We start from the raw sequence: 19,814 nt of genomic DNA, 5'->3' as shown, positions 1-19,814 counted from the left end.
ACGAGCCGTTACACTGATTCCCCTGCTAGTAGGATTGGGTGTCTCTACAGCAGTCGCTACCGGTACAGCAGGACTCGGGGTGGCTGTTCAATCTTACACAAAACTTTCCCATCAACTTATTAACGACATCCAAGCCTTGCCTAGCACCATCAATGACTTACAGGACCAACTAGATTCCCTAGCCGAAGTAGTCCTACAAAACAGAAGAGGCTTAGACCTACTCACTGCAGAACAGGGAGGTATCTGTTTGGCTCTACAGGAACGTTGCTGCTTTTATGCCAACAAGTCAGGAATTGTCCGAGATAAAATAAAAAATCTACAAGAAGACCTCGAACAAAGACGCAAGGCACTTGCAGACAATCCCTTCCTCACCGGCCTCAATGGACTTCTCCCTTACCTCCTCCCCTTCCTTGGACCCTTATTCGCTATCATCCTGTTCTTCTCTTTTGCCCCTTGGATCCTAAGACGAGTAACAGCGTTAATCAGGGATCAGCTCAATTCCCTACTGGGAAAGCCCATACAAATCCACTATCACCAACTAGCAACGCGTGATCTAGAATATGGCAGACTGTAGCCGGTTCCCCTCCTACGGGAGCAGCATACCGCTCGACACTATGCTTTACGAAGGTAATGGACACCGCTAGGTGCAAGGCAAGGCACTGCAAGGAGAGGCCTTACTAAGGCTACTGTCGAGTCTCCTGAGAGGTAAGCTGGCTTGCATAGAGGTTGGTACTCGAAAAATCCTCTCCTCCCAAAAAGGTACCTGTAAGCCTGAAAATTAAGGCTCAGGAGGAGCACAGCCTCTACCTCCCCTAGCTGGTTAAGGTCCGCCTCCTCTTTTTTAAAGAAAAAGGGAGGAGATGTTGGGAACCCAGGCTAAGCTGATGCATTTGGAACAAAAGGTTGCATCAGCCCTCCCCGCCAAAAGCATGCCCCGGGCGTGGTGGCGGGCCACCAATGGAGGACCTGATCACGGGCAAGACATGCCTCAGGGCCACCAATGGAGGACCTGATCACGGGCAAGACATGCCTCAGGGCCACCAATGGAGGACCTGATCACGCACAGAACATGCATGGCTGCACCAATGGGGTAGCTGATCATGAGCTAAACACTCGTCTCCCAGCCTATCAGAACTACTTCCCCTTTCCCCTCTCTACCCTCTCCCCTCCCTATATAAGGAACCCATTTTGAAATAAACTTTGCAGCTTGATCAGAACTTTTGTCTTGCTGCCATTCTTCGCGCCTCTTGTCCCATCCCTTTCTCATCCACGACAGGCTTGCTCGGGTTCCTGTTTGTTGCTCTGCGGGACAGAGCATTTAATTATAGCTACTATTATGTCTTCATATGACTCTAATTTGGGGTAGGAGTGTGCACTCACAATGAGGAGCTAGGATGTTTGCAGAATGGAATTCTCCAGCTCCACTTTTGCTCATTCTGGCCTTCTTCAGAACTATGAATTTAATAATTTATTGATTACTTTTGTATGTGTACATCTCAACTCATATTCTTCTGTAGAGAATCTTTGTATTTTTATTTTTTATTGTCCAGAATTTTCTTGTTTGAAATATGGAAATATTCTACCTAAAATACCTTGGATTTCTTCTTCAGTTATTTTATTATTATAACCATTGCATAAGTCCTGACATAACATAAAATGGTAAAAGATTCTGAGCATTAACATTGCTTGATTGTGGACATGTTAAATATTCTGTCTCTGCAAAGTGTTCTATGAAGGTGTTCTGAAAAATTTTCTTTGCAGTGTCAGTGAGATGGTTTTGCTGAAATCCTTTGATTTAGATAGGAAAAATATGTCTTCTGGAATTTATGATTTAATATTCACATTTAAACATTTCTTTGCACACATTAAAAGACTTGCATGGTTGCTTTAAAAGACTTGCATGGTTATTGAATTCGAGTCGGTAATTTTGATTCTTAGGATAGTTCTTATGAAAATTACTTTGAAATTTTTAAATGTTTAAACTAAAAGAATGTTCACTATGCTGTTGATTCAAAGAGTGAGGAACGATAGACAATTAGAATGTGCAACATTAGTAACAAAGAGATAGTTCTTAAATATACATTAACAAAATACTAGAGAATCATTAAATGCTAAATATTTGGAAAATATTTTCTCTATTATTAAGTAACCTACTTTTTAGACTATTTTATTAATATAAAATATACATGCACAGAAATGATAGAAAGTCTATGAAATACATGTTTTTAGATGGCTATGCCAGATTACAGATGGCCCCAAACCCTTTGATCTTTCTCCCACTGATCTCAATTAGATGATTACATATCTGTTTTCGATTCCAGACTTTAAGATACTGGCAGCTTTTTTCATTTCTTTTTTTGGAAAGCTTGCCTTAAGGGACGTCACCAGTCACCTGCTATGTATGTAGCCCAGCCTACCCTGATCACCCTGTTATGAGTAAGCTCAAATAGCCACGGGGATACACTACATGAAGAGATACACAGACACACTGACACGCGCGCGCGCGCACACACACACACACACACACACACACAGCAAGAGTGAGAGCCGGAAGATGATCAATTAGCCCTCAATACTTCCAGACATCCCAATTGAAACAAGACATGTGAGTTAAGTAGGCTTTAGGTGATTCCAGACCTAACTACCATATAACTGCAGTGCATAAAGGACTCCAAGATAGAATCACCCTGCTAAGCCTGGTAAACCACGGAAGTATGAGACATAATGATAAAGTACTGTTTCTAATATCTAAGTTTGGGTGTGTCTTTTTATGCAAAGATAAATAAATGTATGAATTTTACCTTTTAAAAATCAGTTCTTCCTAAATTCTAACAAATAAAGTATTTGTTGTTGTGTTTTTTTTTTTCACCATCACAAAGCACAATTTACTCCAAGTGTGCACGTTTGGTTCAACATTCCAAAATTCATCAGTGTTGTCCAACATTTAACAAACTAAAAAGGAAAGGAACATGATTACACCACTTACGGAAGAAAAGCATTGGTGACATCCAATACCCATTCATGAATAAAACGCTCAGATTGCTTACACAATGCCTCTTCCAGGATTTCTTAATATGAGCAAACAACTGTTCTGATCAACGCAATGTAATGTGCGACCCTTAGCCGGCTCAGGTAGTGGGGCAGGGCCGCCTTTGCGTTTTTCCTTTGGATCTGCCCCTCTTCTGGGTTCCTTCTCTAGAGCCAGGGGAAGGCCTGGGTCCTCTCCCTTTGGCTCCTCTTGCCGCATCAGAAACCTCACAGTCCTTCCCTTTCCAGAGAAGCTTCAGAGAGTGCTTGTTTGAGTTTGCCGGACCCAGCAGGGCACCAGTATGTGGGGGTGAGCGCGGTGAGTCCAGTTTCTCCCGCTGTGACTGCTCTTCCCGCTCCTGCAGGAAAAGGCAATGCCCCGTTTGTCTTGTCCACGTGGGACTCCAAAGGGTCCAGAAAGGTGGTAAATCCTCTCAGAGTGGTCAAGGGAGGAGACAGAATATGGAAATGGGGCGGCAGAGGGGTGGAATGCCACGGAATTTCCTGACTGAAGGCTGTTATGAAGTAGGCCTCTCGGAGCGCGGCCCTCCAGTCTCTGGGGAGGGTAACATCCGACCAGTATCTGGTGAGGTCCAGTCTTGTCCCTGACTGCATTGTAGTCCAAAAGCAGAAGGAGGCCGGCACTGTGGCCTGGCATCATTGGCCAAGAGGTCTGCACATTCCCCCGGGTGGAAGCTCTTGGACTGCAGGTGTGAAGGAAATGCGGTCACCATTGCAGTAAGAAAAGCGACTAGGAAAAATGGCACCTTCTTCTCCAAACTTTTGTTGTTGTTGTTGTTTATTTTTTATTTTATTTATTTATTTATTTATTTATATTGCATTTTAGGTTTTGGGGTACACGTGAAGAATATGCAAGATTGTTGCATAGGTACACACGTGGCAGTGTGATTTGCTGCCTTCCTCCACGTCGTCTATATCTGGCATTGAGACACTCTCACTCTGTCGCCCAGGCTGGAGTGCAGTGGCACGATCTGGGCTCAGTGCGACTTCTGCCTCCTGGGTTCAAGTACTTCTCCTGCCTCAGCCTCCCGAGTAGCTAAGTTTATTTTGGATGTGCGGGAGAAAGAGAGGAGAGAAGAGAGAGAAAGAAAGAGATCGAGAAAGAGATTGAGAGAGAGTGATTTTAACATCTTCAAGCAAAAAGAGACTCTGCCTGTTGGCGGTCTTCTGCGAGGTGAACCTGAAAATCCATCCAGACACTTTCAGTGAAAACCTTCTTTACCTCTTTGTCCCTCTTAGGTTGAAATCCACACTCCATAACCCTACTGAACAGGAAAATTACGGAAAGCAAATGTAAGACATTTCGGCATTGTAAAAGGTAAAGTAAAACTGCACTTCAAGAAGCATCAGAAGACCGACGAGGCAGAGAGGTGCAAGCTGAGCCTGAGCGGGCCTCCCCAGTCTTCCAGGGTTTCACACTCGGCCTCGTGAAGGCACAGCTTGGCCTTCATGAAATAAATATGAGAAATAAAGGGAAATATGGTGTGCTCATATTTTCGAACAGCCAAGTGCCCTGACACACAGCCTTTATGACGATACCTGCTAAAATTTGAAAGTGTGATGAACTGTTACTGAAATGGAGTCAGGTAGACTAAGAGACAGCGGCAGTGAAGGGCGCCCTTTGGGAGGAAGACATCGAGGTGCCGAGGCCCAGGGGCTCACGAGGAAAGAGCCCAGTCCGGGCCCCTCGGCCTGGGACAGGGCGGGCACGGGTGATCCTACGGTTCCTGGGAGGATGCAAAGAGCCAAGAACCCCGACTGCCAGCGCCGGGGGAAAAGTCCCCGACATGTGGTCCTCATCCCTGGACGCCCGGGGCTCTGATGCTCCAAACCCACCGGCTGCTGCAGCTTCTGGGAGCGGAGAGTGTCCGCTGGGATGATTCTGCAACCGGGTGCTCAGTTCTGGAACTGGAAACCCCACATCCTCCCGGGTTTAGACCCCAAATGTATTTATTAACAGTAAACATATTATTTAAAACATCTCCTTAGTTATTAAAGAAGTTGATAGTTACAATATAATGTTGCCTCACATTGATTTTTAATTTTAACTGTGTCAGGCTTAATTTATGTCAGTTTTATGTATTGAAAACTGGACTCATTATAGACAGAATTCAGAGTTGACATGATATTTCCTCCAGGGCACAAGCTACTCTAAAGGACTAGATAAGGTTAGTTGACATACCTTTGATTTTTTGAAAAGATTCATATATTATTTTACTGTTTACTATTAATGAATACATGAGAGATACTGACTTAAAAGCCAGGAAAATAAATCTTTATTAAAACAACTAATTGTGTTCCAGATAATTTTCTAAGCACATTAAACATATTCAATTACTATGGACATCTGTTAACTTATGTACTATTACTTCATTAATTTTACAAATAATAAAATAGGCCTCAGAGTAATAAAGTAACTTGAAAAAGATCACACAGCTCATAGATAGTGATTTCAACACATATGCGGAGGTGGTTAGCCTAACTTTGAATGCTGCTTTAATCTCTATGTTTTACTCATCTCTAACTGGGGAAAGAAAGTGACAATAATCTACCTCACAGGACTGATGTGAGGTTTGAGGTATGAGAGCTCTGTAGAAATCTACATTTAAGTAACAGGTTTCATTTGTGTATTCTTTCAGGAAGGATTAAATTAGTTAGAATTTCTTAAGTAATTGCAAGATAATAGGAAAAAACATATTAAACTAGTTACAGTGATAACTGAGTCCTAAATCAACAGTTTCTAGTCTTAGAAAAGTCATTTCCCTTTTTATTATTTCTTCACTTATAAACAAGACACAACACCTACCTTCCCTACTTCATAGGTTGACAATACAGAATATGTAATGTATATACGTACATGTACACACACACCACATAATGTATATTACCTACAATTAAATAGTATATAATAGAGCAAATAATGAGAATATGAATATTCAAATATAAATGTTTATGATAAATACATAACGTATTTTAAATATAACTTATCTTGAGATGTGTCTGTTCATATCCCTTGTCCATTTTTTGATAGAATTGGGTTTGTTTTGTTTTGTTTTTCTCTTTGTTCTTGTTGTTTGTTTGCTTATTGATTTAAATTCCTTACAGATTCTGGGTCTCAGACCTTTATCAGATGCATAATTTGTGAGTATCTTCTCTCATTGTGTGGATTATCTGTTTACTTGTTGACAGGTGTCTTTTGCTGTGCAGAAGTTCATTAATTAGGTACTACTTACTTGTTAATTTTTTAAATTTCAATTGCTTTGAGGGAATTTGCCAAGAGTTCTTTGCCAAGGACAATGTCAGAAAGAGTATTTCCCAGATTTTCTTCTAAGATTTTTATAGTTAGAGATCTTTAATCCATCTTGAGTTAATTACCGCACATGGTAAAATGTGAGTATCCAGTTTCTTTCTTCTCCCTATGGCTAGCCAGTTATTTCGGCATCATTTATTAAACAGAGAGTCTTTTCTCCATTGGTTGGATCAGGTGGTTGTAGGTGTGTGGCTTTATTTCTGGGTACTCTATTTGCTCCCTTTGGTCTACATGTTTGTTTTTGTGTCACCACCATGCTGTGTGGGTCACTTTGGCCTTGTAGTACATGTTCAAGTGGGGCAGTATGATGCCTCCAGCTTTGCTCTTCTAGCTTAGTATTCTTTGGGCCATTCTGGCTCTTTTCTGCTTCCATATGAGTTTTAGAATTTTTTTTATAATTAGGTGAGAAATTATGTTGGTAGGTTAATAAGAAATAACATTGAATCTGAAGATTGTATTGTAGTTCTCCTTCAAGAGCTCTTTCACCTCCTTGGTTAGCCACATTCTTGGGTATTTCATTTTATTTGTGACTGCGGTATATGTGACTGCTGTATTTTTTATTTGACTCTCAGCTTGCATGTTATTGATGTACAGAAATGTTACTAATTTCTATGCATTGATTTTGTATCTTGAAATATTATTAAAATCATTCGATATTTCAAGGAACCTTTTGGCAGAGTCTTTAGAATTTTGTAGATATAGAATCATATCACAGCGAAGAGAGATAGTTTGACTTGTGTTCTTCTTGTTTGGATGACTTTTATTTATTTATCTTGCCCAACTGCTCTGGCCAGGACATTCAGTACTATGCTGAATAGGAATGGTGAGAGTGGACACTCTTGCATTGCTTCAGGCCTCAAGGGAAATGGCTCTTTGTTTGCCTGTTCAGTATGATGCTGCCTAGGGGTTTGTCATAGGTGGCTCTTACTGTTTTGAGGTATGGCCGTTTGATACCATGTCTGTTAAGGATTTTATCAGTAAGTAATGTTGGATTTTATCTGAAGTTTTTCTGTGTCTATTGAGACTGTTATATGGTTTTGCCTTTAATTCTGTTTATGTGGCGAATGACATTTATTGATTTGCATATGATAAGCCAGCCTTACATTCCGGGAATAAAGCCCACATGATCATGACAAATTAGCATTTTAACATGTTACTGGCTTTAGTTTGCTCATATTTCCTTGAGAGTTTTTGCCTCTATGTTTTTTAGGGATATTGACCTGAAGATTTACTATTTTGTTTTAGCTCTACCAGATTTTGGTATCAGGTAGATGCTGGCTTCTTAGAATGAGTTAGAGAGGAATCCCTCTTTCTCATTTTTTTGGAATAGTTTCCATATGATTAATATCAGTTTTTCCTTGAACATCTGGTAGAATCCAGCTGTGAATCCTTCTAGTCCAGGACTTTTTTAGTTGGCAGTTTTTCTATTACTGATTCAATTTTAAAATTTGTCACTGTCTTTTTCAAGTTTTCACTTTCTTCCTGATTCAATGTTGGGATGTTGTATGTTTCCAGAAATTTATCTATTTTCTCTAGATTTTTTAAAAATTTGTCTGCATAGAGGTGTTCATAATAGTTCCTAAGGATCTTTTTTTATTTCTATGAGATTGGTGGCATTTTCATCATTGTCATTTCTTATTGTACCTATTGGTTCTTCTCTCATTCTTTTTTGTTAAACTAATCTAGTTAAAGCTACCTATTCCTGATGTGTTGTTATAGTTGCAAAAAGAAAGGAAATACTGCATATTAACTTCTAAGTTGATTAGCTGATTGGAGAATGTAAGGATTTATAACTTTATATTATTATTATTATTGTATCTAATTATGTTCCATCCTGAGAGTTGTGGTGAGAAACCTTTAGAGTAATAATATTTTGGCTTTTTCTAGTGTTCTGCTTTGGCTTCTTATATCTTACATTGCTTTGTGCAGTCAGACAGAGAGTGCCAATGAACTAACTATGGGAGTTGATGCCATTTGATAACTACAAGGCATGGTTCATAACAGATAGGTTATTATAAAAGCAGAAAACAAATGCCTTCTAAGAAGCGAAGTATAGTTAATTAAATTTTAAAACTGCTTACAGTATGTCATTGCAATGGAACTGAGAAGCCAAATGGTATTTAGAAATCGTTGCTTGGGCCCCAGGCACAGAACATTTTTAAAATTCCATAATATAAGAAGTATTCTCATTCAAAGTATGATAAATATATCTTTGTTCACTTGTAAACTTAGTGGTTGGTGTGAAATCTTTGTTCAAACATTTAGACTGTTCTGTGGACTAAAGGGGAAAAGGTTATGGGCATAGATCAAATTAGTGAAGATGTCAATTGTGAAGCTGAGAGCTAGTAATAGAAGACTGCTGATTCTGGACACATCACCAACTGTCAGCATTTGTTCTAAAGTTTTTTTATATAAATAGCAGTCTAAACTCAACATTACTTATAAGGGAGTCATCCATAAGAACTCTGTAGTTCAGATCTATTATCAGCTATTAGTTAGAAAACAGAGGTTTCTGCCTGAACAACTTAATATAAGAAAATAATTCATTATTATTTTCTCATATCTCTTATAACTCCTGCTTCATATTGGTTACTTAATAAATAATGATAATAATAAAGATAATGATTAATGATAAAATTGATAGCAATAGCTACTTTTTATTGGTCACATATCGAGTGCCAGGAACTCCAAAAACATTACCTTATTTAATTCTGAAACACACTCTACAAAGGTATTATTTATCATTTTCTTATTGTGAGAATAGTAAGATATAAAGAAGTTGAGTAGCATACCAAAAGTCAAATAATTATCATGTTAAAATCGCCAGATTTAAAAAGAAACATGCCTCTAAACCCAAGTTTCTTCTTCTCCCCAAAAATGTAAACTGATTCTTTTGGGTAACAGAGTCGATGGAGGGACGAATATATAACTTCTCAATTTTTATCTAGACTAACCCATGAGTTCTAATGTTTACAGATACACAACACACACACATGCACACAGTGTTACTACATAATACTGAAGAAGTGTTCAGGGTGGGCGTGATGGCTCATGCCTGTAATTCCAGCACACTGGGAGGCCGAGGCGGGTGGATTATTTCAGATCAGGAATTCAGGACCAACCTGACCAACATGGTGAAACCCAGTCTCTACTAAAAATACAAAAAAATTAGCTGAATGTGGTGGTGCATGACTGCAGCCCCAGCTACTTGGGAAGCAGTGGCAGGAGAACTGCTTGAACTTGAAAGGCAGAAGCAGTGAGCCGAGATCCTGCCACTGCACTCCAGCCTGGGTGACAGAGCGAGACTCCATCTCAAAAAAAAAGTGTCTATAAGAAGTACAGCAATCTAAGAAATCTAAGAAGTAATAGTCATTGTCATTTTCCAGATATTTTCACACTGTAATAATTTTATGTGTTATTTGTGACTTCTCTGCTCAACCTCTACCCACACAATAGTCCACTCCTCACAAGCTCGTTTCCTCTGAGTAGCAGTGCCCTCCAGGTGGCTTTCAGGGAAAAGTTTCTTTTAAGAAGTCACTACTCAAACACTTGTCCATGTTGCCTCTTGTGGTCTGTGCCTGGTCAATTAGAAATAGGCATGTACTTCTTGTTGCCTCCTCTTAACAATATAGTAACTCGTACTTCTGTTTGCTTATCATTTACTGCAAAAATTTGAAAACACTGCTTGTTTTAGTTTCAATAAAATTTTCTTTAAATTTCATTTGACCTAAAAAAGAATATCACAGTGAAATGTTTGTCAGCCCCAACTATTCCACACATTTATCACTGTCAGCAACAGTGATAAATGGACATCAGGTGGGGACAGTAAGAGCAACAACTACTGGATCTATTTTGTGTATTTTTAGGTGTTGTGGGTGATGTTTATAAAAAAAAAAAAACTCTCTAATTGCCTTTAAAATAATGAATGCTTAAATCAAATTAATTTTTTCAGAAAAATAAAAACTCTAATATCTTTTACTTCACATGACTTTAGTAATATTTGAGAAATAAAGACAGTTTTAAAGTTTATTGGTAAAATAAAGACATTAGCTCTAAATTAGGCAGGTCAGATATTAGGTTTGTAAAATGCTTTAAAGTAATAAACTGCTGTTTTTGACTTTTAAAATTCGTTCAACTTACCTGCTTTGGAGTCACTAGATTCTAGGTAAGGTCTGAGAACATGTGGAATTAGTCGTGCTCCCTGGCTATGCTTGAAAAAGTCAGACTTTATATGCACTTGTGTCTGGTGTCCTAGGCTCCATACCTAGTACAAAATTAAAATAACTTACCTGACAGGTGTTTCACCAAAAAAAAAAAAAAAATGCTAAGAGCTAACATTGTAACATATAATTGAGACTACTGAAAAAAGTTTTACATGGAAGCTTTGTGGAAAAAGTGAAATGTGCTTTCAGTAAAACATTATAAGGCATTAGAATGCAAATTTTTGCTTCATTCAGAAGGTTAAAAATTGTTTTGACTTAAATAGAATGAAGCTAAAGGTTTGAGCAAGTTGTGGAAGGTTTGTGAACTAGTCATCTTGTAAAAGAAACACCGTGTGAACACACTGGCTAAATTTAAAGGAGTATTGTTCAGTTTTTCCATAAATTGAACATTGGAATAAAAACACAACAGGGTTTTCTTAGAGTACTAATTTTGCTTTAATACAAATTTGTAAAATGTTATCAAAAGCTTATAAGAATTACAACTTATAGTCAAACTGATGAAGACTGGATGAATTCATCTTTAAGGTTTTATTAAAAATTTGAGTTGACATTAACAGTACACTAATGGAGGAGTGAAATTTGGCTTTCTTTCTTGAATATGATTTTAACATAATATTAAAGAATAAAAAAGATTTCTGTCTCTCCTCAAATTACAGGAAAAAGAAGGGAAAGACACACATTGCTTGAAAAGCTGAGTCTTCTATCAATGAGTAAAGGCTTTTGCATTTAAACATTTTTTGAGTTACCATTTTGGCTAAATGAATGACTTACTGTGACCTGGCATTTCATTTTATATCAAATGTTTTAGGCCTTTAGTATATTTATATGAATATTAATATATTTGATACACTTCCCCAAATCCAATTTTATCTTCAAAATTAAGTCTTTTTGACTTCTTAATTTGGAATGCACAAGAGGGCACTGAAAAATCCAAAAGAGAAGTATATGGAATTATTTGACATGTTGTTACATGAGGAGCACTGTCAAAATAAGAAATATTTGACTTTCTTCGGATTGTATTCTAGTCAATGTTAATATATGTTTGAAAATTGTATGAAATTCCTAAAATTCTAATATGCCAAAATATGTGCTATCAATTATATTGTTTCCATGATAAATTGTAGACCACAGAAATGAACAAATTTTCTTGTCAATCATGTAACTATAACTATTTAACATCATTTCCACACTTAACTGCTTAATACTGATGCAGTTTCTGAAAACTTCACAAGCACAAAATGTCCTAGAATATGGTGTCTTTTAGGAGGTTCCTGAAATAATGAAAAGACCACGAAAAAGAGCTCTTGAATACAGATTTCTGGAAACTTTAGAATCACATCCTTTGTCAAATTATCCCAAATACTTTAAGGACTGTGTAAGATTTCCTGGAATTTTAATGAAAAGTCTTACTTGTTTTTTAAACTCCTACCCAAGTAGAAGAAAACTTAATTGAATACCAAGAAAACATTTTGTCAGACTGTCATTCTAAATCAGCCAATACTGAAACTGTTTATATATGCAATTTGAATGAACTCCATGGTATAAGTCAAGTTACCTATGACAACCCATCAGTTACAACTACTATGAACTTAAATTGGAGAAACAACTGATATTTAAAGGAATATAAGTTCAATGTTAAGCATGGACTCATGGAGAACCAAGACAGCTGCCTTGTCCTTCCTGGGTCCATACTCAAAGTTCTTCTTAAAGGAGACCTTTGCTCAAAGAAATATGAGACGTCACAAACACATTTTAAAAATCCATGCTCATGGATACAAAAAATCAATATTATAAAAATGGCCCCATTGTTCAAACTAATTTATAGATTCAATGCTATTCCTATCAAGCTACCATTTACAATTTCTTCACAGAATTGCCAAAAACTACCTTTAATTTCATATGGGATGAAAAAAGAGCCTGCAAAGCAAATCAAAAAGAACAACACTGGAGACATCATGCTACCTGACTTCAAACTATACTACCAGCCTAAAGTAACCAAAACAGCATGGTACTGGAACCAACACAGATATATAGAGCAATGGAATGGGACAGAGCCCTCAAAAATAATGCCACACATCTACAACCATCTGAACTTTGACAAACTAGACCAAAAATACCATCGGGAATGGATTACCTATTTAATAAAAGGTGTTGGGAAACCTGGGTAGCCATATACAGAAAACTGAAACTGGACCACTTACTTACACCTTATACAAAAATTAACACAAGATGGATAAAAGACTAAAAGTGAAGACCTAAAATTATAAAGACCCTAGAAAAAAACCTAGGCAATACCATTCAGAACATAGGCATAGGCAAAGACTTTATGAGTAAAACACCAAAAGCAATGGCAATAAATGTCAAAATTGACAAATGCTTCTGCACAGAATTAAACTAAACTAAAAAGCTTCTTCACAGAAAACTAAAATGAAACAAAACACAACTATCATCGGAGTGAATGGGCAACCCACAGAATGGGAGAACATTTTTGCAATCTATCCATCTGACAAAGGACTAATATACAGAATCTACAAAGAACTTAAATTTACAAGAAAAAACCAACTCCATCAAAAAGTAGGCAAAGAATATAAACAGACACTCCTGGAAAGAAGACATTTATGAAGCTAACAAACATATGATGAAAAGCTCATCATCACTTGTCATTTCAGAAAAACAATAATTAAAAAAGTCAGAAAACAACAGATGCTGGAGAGGATGTAGAGATATAGGAAATCTTTTACACTGTTGGTAGGAGTGTAAATTAGTTCAAACATTGTGGAAGACAGTGTGGTGATTCCTCAATGATCTAGAAATAGAAATGCCATTGGACCCAGCAATCCCACTACTGGGTATATACCCACAGGATTATAAATCATTCTACCACAAAGACATATGCACACATATGTTTACTGCAGCACTGTTCACAACAGCAAAAACTTGGAACCAACCCAGATGCCCATCAATAATAAACTGGATAAGGAAAATGTCACACATATACACCCACAGCCATGAAAAAGAATGAGTTCATGTCCTTCTCAGGGACATGGATGAAACTAGAAACCATCATTCTCAGCAAACTGACACAAGAATGGAAAACCAAATGCCACGTGTTCTTACTCATAAGTGGGAGTTGAACAATGAGAGTACATGGACACAGGGAGGAAAATATCACACACCTGGGCCTGTTGCGGATGGGCCTAGGGGAGGGATAGCATTAGGATAAATACCTAAGGTAGATCATGGGTTGATGATAATAATAATAAAAGAAATATGCTTTTAATTATAAAGCTCTTAAAGAAAATCCTTTTGAATCTCTTACTACCACATCATAGCTGGGACAAACTGCTGATATTTAAAAAGTAACAAATATCAAACCAGAAAGAATTAGATTTAGGAACCAAACTCAGGTTGCTGTAGGGAATAGGGCAGAATCTTAGGATTGGAAGGTCACCACTGCTCCTTCAGTCTGGCCTTGGCTGATAAAAGATGGCCTAATGTGGACAGAAACTCTTAGGTTAAAAAAAAAAAAGAAGAAGAAATTTCTACAAACTAGAAAATACATACTTGGCAGCTACAAGAGTTTTAGCCAATTCAGATGACTTGCTTCCCAAAATTTGGAACATTCCCTTGGATTTGACCAAGTCAGAAAGATATGGTCATACTTGATGAAAGAAAAGTGAAATAAAATCTCAAACATAAATAAATAAAAAAAAGTTAAGCAAAATTAAAAAATGCACAATAAATATGATTACTGAGTGTCTTAATGTTAAGGAGAAATTAAAACTAAGTGGTTGGTAATCTTAACTTTTGGTCATTAAGGAAAAATTTTAAGACAAATCTCTAATTTAGCCACTTACCTGGAAATAAGGCTGAGGCTGATGACTGTTCTCTACCATCTTAGAAACAGGAAAAAATTCACACTCACCTTTCCTGTCAGAAGCAAGCTGAGACTCAAGAAAGGAAGTGCCAGCTCTCCACCATCATGGAAGCAGAACAACTTGTCTTCCTTACCGGAAATGAGAAAAACTTCACAAAAGGAGCTGTAAAGCAAAATCAACCTTACCTCTGAACCAAATTTTGGGAGATCCGGGACTCTCCAGGGGGCAGAAGCTCCCAAACCTCAACAAATCATCTATCCCATTGGTTTGAACAATAAGGATAGCCCAGGTTGGTATCAAGCAATAATAACATTCATCAAAGGTCAGGGTCATATTGGTAATGTCCTTCTCTCTCTTTTTTTTTTTTTCTTCTGAGGTAGAGTCTCGCTCTGTTGCCAGGCACCAGACTGGAGTGCAGTGGTGCAATCTGAACTCACTGCAACCTCTGTGTCCTGGGTTCAAGCAATTCTCCTGCCTCATCCTCCCAGGTAGCTGGGACTACAGGACCATGCCACCACGCTCAGTTAATTTTTTTTTTATTTTATTTTTGTATTTTTAGTAGAGATGGGGTTTCACCATGTTGGCCAGGATTGGCTTGTACTCTTGACCTCATGATCCGCCCGCCTCGGCCTCCCGAAGTGCTGGAATTACAGGATTGAGCCACCGTGCCGGGCCTATGCCCTTCTCTTTTTATCTTTATTCGTATAGCCTGTTTTGTCAGAAACCAGGATTGCAACACCTGCTTTTTTCTGTTTCCCATTTACTTGAAGGATTTTTCTCCATTCATTTTGAGCCTATGTGTGGGAGTTCATGTGAGATGGGTCTCTTAAAGACAGCATAATCAAATGAGTCTTGGCTCTTTATCTATCTTGTTGCCCTATGTCTTTCAATTGGAGCATTTAGCCCATTTACATTTAAAGTTAGCAATGATATGTAAATATTTGATCTTGTCATCACGCTCCTAATTGATAACTTCACAGACTTGTGTACGTGGTTGTTTTTTTTAGCATCACTGGTCTGTGTAATTCAGTGCATTTTTGTAGTGGCTGGTGATGATCTTTTCTTTCCATATTAAATTCTACTTTCAGGAGCTCTTGTAAGGTAGATCTGCTGGTAATGAATTCCCTCAGCATTTGCTTGACTGAAAATGATCTTATTTCTCCTTCACTTATGACACTTAGTTTTGCTGGACTTGAAATTCCTTTACCATAAAAACCTTAGAAGAAAATCTAGGCAAAACCATTCAGGACATAGGTGTAGGCAAGGACTTCATGACCAAAACGCCAAAAGCAATGGCAACAAAAGCCAAAATAGACAAATGGGACCTAATCAAACTCCACAGCTTCTGCACGGCAAAAGAAACAGTCAGTAGAGTGAATCGGCAACCAACAGAATGGGAAAAAATTTTTGCAGTCTACCCATCTGACAAGGGGCTGATATCCAGAATTTACAAAGAACTAAAGCAGATCTACAAGAAAAAAACAAACAAGCCCATTCAAAAATGGGCAAAGGATATGAACAGATACTTTACAAAAGAAGACATACAGGAGGCCAACAAACATATGAAAAAATGCTCATCATCACTGGTCATCAGAGAAATGCAAATCAAAACCACATTGAGATACCATCTCACACCAGTTAGAATGGCGATCATTAAAAAATCGGGAAACAACAGATGCTGGAGAGGATGTGGAGAAATAGGAACACTTTTACACTGTTGGTGGGAATGTAAATTAATTCAACCATTGTGGAAGACAGTGTGGCGATTCCTCAAGGACCTAAAAATAGAAATCCCATTTGACCCAGCAATCCCATTACTGGGTATATATCCAAAGGATTATAAATCATTCTACTACAAGGACACGTGCACACGAATGTTCATTGCAGCACTGTTTACAATAGCAAAGACCTGGAACCAACCCAAATGCCCAACGATGATAGACTGGATAGGGAAAATGTGGTACATATACACCATGGAATATTATGCAGCCATCAAAAACGATGAGTTCACGTCCTTTATAGGGACATGGATGAACCTGGAAACCATCATTCTCAGCAAACTGACACAAGAGCAGAAAATCAAACACCGTATATTCTCGCTCATAGGCGGGTGTTGAACAATGAGAACACATGGACACAGGGAGGGGAGCACTACACACTGGGGTCTGTTGGGGGGAAATGGGGGAGGGGCAGGGAGGTGGGGAGGTGGGAAGAGATAGCATGGGGAGAAATGACAGATACAGGTGAGGGGACGGAAGGCAGCAAAGCACACTGCCATGTGTGTACCTATGCAACAATCTTGCATGTTCATCACATGTACCCCAAAACCTAAAATGCAATTAAAAAAAAAAAAAAAAAAAAAAAAAAAGAAATTCCAGGTTGAAATTTTTTTCTTTAAGTAGTTGAATATCTCTTCTGGCTTGTGGGGTTTCAGCTGAGTAGTTCACTGTTGGCCTGATGGGATTCCTTTTGTAGGTGACCTTGTCTTTCTCGCTAGCTGCCTTTGAGAAGTTTTATTTCATTTTGACCTTGGAGAACCTGATGATTATGTGTCTTAGAGATGTTCTTCTTGTGGCATATCTGAGGTTCTCTAGATTTCCTGAATTCAATGTTGTTCTGTCTGGCTAGGTTGGGGAAATTCTGATGAATGATATTCTGAAATATGTTTTCCAATTTGGTTACATTTTTGTCATCTCTTTCAGGTACATTAATAAGGCATATATTTCACCTTTTTACATAATACTTTATTTCTCAAAGCTTTTGTTCATTCCTTTTTATTCTTTTCTCCCATTTTTGCCTCTTTTCTTTCAGAAAGCCAGTTTTCAAGCTCTGAGACTCTTACCTTTGCTTGATCTATTCTACTAGGTGGTCTTGCACATGAGATGGTGCTGGTCTGACCTCAGCACTCCTTAGTCTGCTTGCCTCTCCCAGGACCCCAGCCTGGCCACACCTGCTTACAGGGCACCCTTGGGTGCCCACACACATTACAAAAATTTTTATAAGGCAATCACACACAATTACCATGGGGCTGCATTATAAAAATTCATGTAGTGTGCTTTTCAGCTCTATCACATCAGTTTATTCTTTTTTTAAAAAGCTGTACTTCAGGTTATAGGGTACACATGCAGATCATGCAGAATTGTTGCATAGGTACACATATGGCAATGTGGTTTCCTGCCTCCATCCCGTCACATACATCTGGCATTTCTCTTCAGGTAATCCCTCCCTGACCTCCCCAACCCCTGGTGTCCCCCTGTTGGCCACCCCCAAAAAGACCCCAGTGTGTGATGCACCCCTCCCTGTGTCCATGTGTTATCATTATTCATCACCTGCCTGTGAGTGAGAACATGCAGTGTTGGATTTTCTTTCTTCTGGCAGTTTGCTGAGAATGATGGTTTCCAGATTGATTCATGTCCCTACAAAGGACACAAACTCATCACTTTTTGTGGCTGCATAATATTCCATGGTGTATGTGTGTCATATTTTTCTTGTCCAGTCTATCGTCTCTGGACATTTGGGTTGTTTTCAGGTCTTTGCCATTGTAAACAGTGCCACTGTGAACATACGTGTGCATGGTTTTTTTTTTTAATAGAATGATTTATAATCCTTTGGGTATATATCCAGTAATGGGATTGCTGGGTCAAATGGAATTACTATTTCCAGGCCCTTGAGCAAGTGCCACACTGCCTTCCAGAATGGTTCAACTAGTTTGTACTCCTAGCAACAGTGTAAAAGTGTTCCTATTTCTCCACATGCTCTGTGGTATCTGTTGTCTCCAGATTTTTTAATGGTCACCATTCTAACTGGCATGAGGTGATATCTCAATGTGGTTTTGATTTCTCTAATAACCAGTGATGATGAGTATTTTTTCACATGTTTATTGGCCTCATATATATCTTCTTTTCAAAAGTGTCTGTTCATATCCTTTGTCCACTTTTGAACCGGTTTGCTTGTTTTTTTCCTTGTAAATCTGTTTTATTTCTTTGTAGATTATGGATATCAGCCATTTGTCAGATGGGTAGATTGCAAAAATTGTTTCTCATTCTGCTGGTTGCTGGTTCACTCTAATGATGGTTTCTTTTGCTGTACATAAGCTCTGGAGTTTATTAAGGTCCCATTTGTCTATTTTCCTTTTTGTTGCCAATGTTTTTGGTGTTTTAGTCATGAAGTACTTGCCTACACCTATGTCCTGAATGGATTTGCCTATTTTTTGTCTAGATTTTTTTTATGGCATTAGGTCTTATGTCTAGGTCTTTAATCCATCTGGAGGTAATTCTACTGTAAGGTGAAAGGAAGAGGTCCAGTTTCTGCTTTCTGGACACTGGTAGCCTGTTTTCCCAACAACAATTATTAAACAAGAAATTCTTTTCCCATTGCTTGTCTTTGTCAGGTTTGTCAAAGATGAGATGGTTGTAGATGTGTGGCATTGCCACCAGGACCTCTGTTCTGTTCCATTGGTCTATTTCTCTGTTTTAGTACCAGTACCATGCTGTTTTGATTACTGTAGCTTTGTATTATAGTTTGAAATCGGGTAGCATGATGCCTCTGGCTTTGTCCTTTTTGCTTAGCATTGTCTTGGCTATGCACACTCTCTTTTGATTCCATATGAAGTTTAAGGTGGGTTTTTCCAGTTCTGTGAATAAGATCATTGGTAGCTTGAGGGGGACAGCATTGAATCTATAAATTACTTTGGGTAGTATGGACATTTTCAAGATATTGATTCTTTCTACAAATATGGAATGCTTCATGAATTTTTAGGTCCTCCTTGAGCAGGGGCCATGCTAATCTTCTCTGAATCATTCCAATTTTAACATATGTGCTGCCAAAGTGAGCACCAGTAATGTTGTTTATACTGGATATATTGCCTGTTAGCTCCTGCGATGTTTTACAATGATTTTTGGCCTCCTTGCATTGGATGATAACATACTCCTTTCACTTAGTGAACTTTGTTTCTACCCACATTCTGAATTCTACTTGTATCATTGCAGACATGTCAGCCTCTGGCCAGTTCTGAAAACTTGAACAGGCTGAACAGTTGAGGTAATCATCTGGAGGAAAGAAGGCATGCTGACTTCTTGAGTTTCAGTGTTCTTGCACTGATTCTTCCTCATCTTTATGAGCTTATTCACCTTCAACCTTTGAGGTTGCTGACCTTTGCACAGGATATTTTTCTTTTATCATATTTGATGATCTTGAGGGTTTGATTGTGGTTTAAGGTAGAATCAGGCAGCTGCCTTTGGTTTTGGAGGATTTTAGGGGGCCAAAATTCATCTCTCAATCCTGGGCTGTGTGCTTTAACTCTGGGAAACTTATATTGGGTCTCAACTTTGTTCTCTGGCTCCTCAAAGTTTGGAG

General features: G+C 38.3%; 1 non-coding gene across 1 annotated transcript; it reads right to left on the bottom strand.

Annotated features, from left to right (window-relative positions):
• Window positions 1-19,187: 19,187 nt before the first annotated feature.
• LOC141580182 (U6 spliceosomal RNA) lies at window positions 19,188-19,294 on the bottom strand. The gene has a single exon (XR_012512269.1). It is a non-coding gene; the product is annotated as a U6 spliceosomal RNA (small nuclear RNA).
• Window positions 19,295-19,814: the final 520 nt, after the last annotated feature.

The sequence above is a fragment of the Saimiri boliviensis genome, chromosome 10 (genome assembly GCF_048565385.1).
Source record: "Saimiri boliviensis isolate mSaiBol1 chromosome 10, mSaiBol1.pri, whole genome shotgun sequence".
NCBI classification, from domain to species: domain Eukaryota; kingdom Metazoa; phylum Chordata; class Mammalia; order Primates; family Cebidae; genus Saimiri; species Saimiri boliviensis.
Note: the sequence above shows the minus strand (reverse complement) of the source record. Positions and strands in the feature narration are given on the sequence as shown.